Source organism: Schistocerca gregaria, unplaced genomic scaffold, assembly GCF_023897955.1.
Source record: "Schistocerca gregaria isolate iqSchGreg1 unplaced genomic scaffold, iqSchGreg1.2 ptg000205l, whole genome shotgun sequence".
Taxonomy (NCBI): domain Eukaryota; kingdom Metazoa; phylum Arthropoda; class Insecta; order Orthoptera; family Acrididae; genus Schistocerca; species Schistocerca gregaria.
The window spans coordinates 2536490-2541661 of NW_026061740.1; the positions used below are offsets into that span (position 1 = coordinate 2536490).

General features: G+C 39.6%; 1 non-coding gene across 1 annotated transcript; it reads right to left on the reverse strand.

Annotated features, from left to right (window-relative positions):
• Positions 1-4834: 4834 nt before the first annotated feature.
• Positions 4835-4909, reverse strand: Trnat-ugu (transfer RNA threonine (anticodon UGU)). Its single transcript has one exon. It is a non-coding gene; the product is annotated as a tRNA-Thr (tRNA).
• Between the last annotated feature and the right edge of the window lie 263 nt (positions 4910-5172).

The following is a 5172-nucleotide window of genomic DNA, read 5'->3' on the forward strand; positions in this document are numbered from 1 at the left end:
GACATCTTACTATTTATTTGAACACCTAGGAATGTGAACCGTTCAGTTTCACCAATCATATGCCCATGCTGTGAAATTAAAACGTCAGGTTTTGTTGAATTGTGTGTTAGAAAATGTAAAAACTGAAGCTTACTGTGATTTAACGTTAGTTTATTTTCTACAAGCCATGGACTGAGGTCATGTACTGCACTACTTGAAACGGAGTCAATGTTGCACCCAACATCCTTTACTACCAAGCTAGTGTCATCAGCAAACAGAAATATTTTAGAGTTACCCGTAATACTTGAGGGCATATCATTTATATAAATAAGGAACTGTAGCGGCCCCAACACTGATCCCTGAGGAACCCCCTCCCCCTTGACAGTACACCACTCAGATCCCTCATCACACTGTATTACTTTCCCCCATTCCCGTAGATCGTTCCCTAATGATCTTCCTGAAACACTCTACAACTTCTGATTCTGTCAGTTCTTTCAGGTCCCATCTCCTTAAATTCACCTTTTTCCAGTTTCTTCAGTTTAATCTACAGTTCATAATCAATATATTGTGATCAGAGTCCACATTTGCCCCCTGGAAATGTCTTACAATTTAAAATCTGGTTCCTAAATCTCTGTCTTACCATTATATAATATATATGAAATATTGCACTATCTCCAGGTCTCTTCCACGTATACAATCTTCTTTCATGATTTTTGAACCAAGTGTTAGCTATGATTAAGTTATGCTCTGGGCAAAAACCTACCAGGCGGCTTCCTCTTTCATTTTTTACCCCCATTCCATATTCACCTACTACGTTTCCTTTTCTTCCATTTCCTACTGTCGAATTCCAGTCACCCATTAATATTAAATTTTCATCTCCCATCACTATCCGAATGATTTCTTTTATCTCATCACACATTTCATCAATTTCTTCATCATCTGCGGACTACTTTTACGACTTTGGTAGGCGTGGGATTTGTGGCTATCTTGGCCACAACAATGCGTTCACTATGCTGTTTGTAGTAGCTTACCCGCATTCCTATTTTTATTAATTATTAGACCTACTTATGCATTAGCTTCATATTAGCCTTCCTAATACTAAAATCTATATCCGATGTTAACAATGACGCCGGTGGATGGACTATCACGAAATTACTGACCGTCGAGAAAGTCACAAATATAACCGACAAGCTAATGGGCCCTTCACAGGAAAAGGTTTTTTGCCACAAAACGGGGAAAATTGAAACCCAGCAAATGAGTAAAAAAATGTATATTCACTGACAAAAAAAATAGTGTACGCACACAACTTACACAACAATAGTCTGGGATTACTCTATTACGTAATACAGTTTTTGTGATTGTATCTTGCAGCTTTAGTTATTTTTAATTAAAAGAGGCTTTAAAAGGACAGAAAGAACGTGTTGGACTACGCTACAGATCGTTCTGTTAGCACAGTCTTTACTTTGTAATCACTTTCGTTGACTTCGGCAACTCTCAACAGAAATCTCCAACCTAACCGAGACAATGTGCTACGATACAGCCGAGATCATGACAAGAGAATGGGCTACATCACACTCGAAGTAAATGTATATAGGTAAGGATCCCCATGACCTGTATACGTCTATTATAAAAAATCTCCAAGCCACTCTCCTCAAATAGACCGCAATCTTCTCTTGACCTTCAACTGTTACTATTTCAGAATTAGAAACCAGATTCAAAGAAAATTTGGCTACAAGGCACAAAACTAGAAAAATAAAAATAATAAAAGTGAGAACGTGAAACATGTTAGCAATAACCATAAACAGGAGATTTACAGAAAATATAATTGAGAAAGGAAATCATTAATATTATCGACTGTTTAGGAACTCTAGGCTACGAAATGGATAAAACCACATATCGAATAAGTGGTGGAAGAGTTAGTGTGTTTTAAGATTAAATCCAAACAAGAATTAGAGAAAAATATATCGAAGCAAGGCCTCTATTACGAAAAATTGCTAAATCTCGAGACAAATTGTGTCCTTCTGTATTAGATGAAATGTTTTGGCCCCTAGTACGGATGAAACAGTATCTGCAGTATCAACAGGAACTTCGGACATGTGTTTCATATTTCATCCAAGCCTGCAGTCTATAAATATTTAAACAAAATACTAAAACAAAATACCACTACAGGGGAATTACTTACGAAGTAGTTCTTGGTAAAGAAACACAGGACACAATTACGTATGTAGGCTTAATACGAACTACAACTGTGTTTATAAATCGCTATAGTTGCCTTGGACTAACGACGAGCAAATATCAATATAACCTGTACGCTTTTCAAAGCTGTTATCCATGAAAAAGCCAAACTACGTATCGTGAACAAAATACAATTTAACACCGAAACAATGACATTAGCTGACAATGGGCACAGAATTTAGTCAATGGGCACTGTTGAAAATTTGTGCCAGACCAGGATTAGCACCCGAGTCCCCTGGTTACGAGGGAGAGGCAATGATCACTGTGTCCGAATTACACAGTGGTCAACAGAATAGCACGAACTGCCCGAGCATGCCGTTCTTTAGATCCAAATTCTCAATTTCTCCATAGACTGCTAATGCACTGCTCCTTGAACATAATCCTCCTCCCTTTAATTATACAGTACATGGCGAAAAAAACAGACACCGAATATATGCAAACTTGGCCTTACGAACATTGCAGACGTCGTCTATGTAACACACGTCAAACTTCAAAGAATTTACCAATTCGTTGCATGGTTTACTATAGACCACAAATCAAGTAACGTAAAAAAAGCACTGCGTCTATTGAGATCATGATTCAGAGTTAAAAAAAACTAATAAGTCGCCTACATATTACAGTTGCTGCCGAAAGAGGAGAACCATTATTTTCCCACAAAAGGAAATATAGTTAAAATTACGCTTCTATTTCGGTTAGTTTATGCGGTTACTAAAATTTGCAGTGAAAGTTACATAGTGGACTCTACCCTCCCCCCACCAGAAACGTAGTTATCGTGGCTGTTGTGAGACTTTTGTACACAGTTAGAGAAAGTGTGTTAAATGTGGCGCGGACGGAAACGCTAGGCTACGCTACAGGGCAATCTGCTCGCACAACGTTTAGTCGGCATTCATAATCGTTGGCGTAAACAACTCTCAATCAAATTACCACCTTCCAACCTAACTTAGATCTCGGGCTACACTACCAATCGGCCTGTCATCACAACCAAAAATTCATTGAGGGGGGTGGGGGGGATTTCCTGTAGCTCTCTCTAATGTATCTCTAGGCAAAACTGCCAGTTTTGTCAGACTCAACAGCAAGATTTACCAATGGTAAACACTTTTGAGACGGCTCGTAATTTTAGAATAGTCCTCTTCGTCTTACTTGGCATAAATTGTTCGCTGGCGTCCCAGCAGCTAGCTCCCTCAGTGTCTGCTTCTGCCATCGCACCACGCTAGTCTGCTGTTGTCCTAGCAGACCGAACGCACCGCACATCCGATACCTTCGGAACCACTCACTGGCCAGTTAGCAACTGAGCGGAACACTGTTTACATCGTGAAAGGAAAACTATGCAAAGATGTACACTTAAATGGCACGACTGAGTAGCACACACACAGTAATATCTGAGGAATGTCCTTCGACACGCGCAGAACGAAAGTCTTCTCGCGAACGTACAGCGTCTCTGAAAAAAAAATCTCGTGACTATATTCCGGCGTTACGGCCAGGTTCTCATACAAATGAGCAAAAAAGGGTACATTTGAAATTCTTTTTGAGACAATGAAAATACATTCGAAAGATCTGTTTGGGAATTACGAGTGATAATACTATGAGCTTAATTTTAGATTTTCAATAAAAAATGGCGCCCGTAATTATGATTTGATCAAGGGCCTGCGAGACTGGAGTACGCAGAGCGCGTGCAGTGTGGCACCTCATATGTTACCTGAATTCAAAAATGGGTAACATCAGTTGATACTACATTATTCCTCTGAAATTGAAAATGGATAACATCAGTCGATAAAACATAAAATTTATGGGAGCGTATACCTAACCGCAATGAAACAACCTTAAATTTAACGATACAGTGCTAATTCGAACTTTGAGTTCGATTTTTGAGGGTTTGTTTCACTCCTTATGCCTACACAAAAATTAGTTAATATTAACAAATGTCATATTATAGCTATAAGTTCCTAAGAAAAGTGTTTACTTTTAGGGGTCAGAGGCAGATGTTAAGAGAACGAACCACTTTTAATTTATGCTGCATGCCGTTCTGAGAAAATAGTTACCCGAAAAAAAGTGTTCAAAGTTTAGGGAAAACATTTAGTTATATTATTACTTCGATTTGCATGAACTGAGTGTTACATATATATTTTTAATGTCGCTGAAAACGAATCTGAAGTCAGATTTTCAATATTCAAAACAGCTAATCCAATACGGAGGGCAACCGATTATGTTTTGACCAATTTTTACCAAAAATGTATTTTCGTTATTTACGTTTAGTCTGCAAGTCAAGGAGTATTTATCAACCCTTCCTCTACCTCTGATTGTTCCTAGACAGCAACTTCCTGTTCTTCTTGGCAGGAAAAGCCGATCTGTCAAAGCTGGATATGCAGCACTCGGCAGCCTGCACTTGATATTCGTCCGTATTTTCGGTGAGTATGTTTGCATGCATTCTGCAGTATGAATCATTTTGAGCACGTGCGACACGGGACGAGTTATCATCTACATCTATATGGATACCCTGCAAAACACATTTAAGTGCCTGGCAAAGGGTTCATCGAATCACCTTCACAACTGATAATTAATTGAAACCCTCAGCTGCCGACAGGTGTTGTTGATATACTTCGATGGGGACAGCTGAAAAGTGTGCCCCTACTGGGACTCGAACCCAGAATCTCCTGCTTACAAGGCAGACGCTCAATCCATCTGAGCCATCGAGGGCACACATGAACAGCACGACTGCAGGAATTTATCCCTCGCACGCTTCCCGTGAGACTCACATCCCCAACCGTCCACAATCCGCATACGTAATGTACTTAATAGGTATTTGTCCATCCACTCATTACTGGCTCACACTAAGGTGACGATTCCCGTAAGAGTTCCGGCAACCTGTGCGCATTCGCACAGACGAAGGTCAATGGCTGGGTAACGTTTAACCATAGATATGAAGATAGTAACTGCTCTCGAAAGAACAGGCGCCACTGA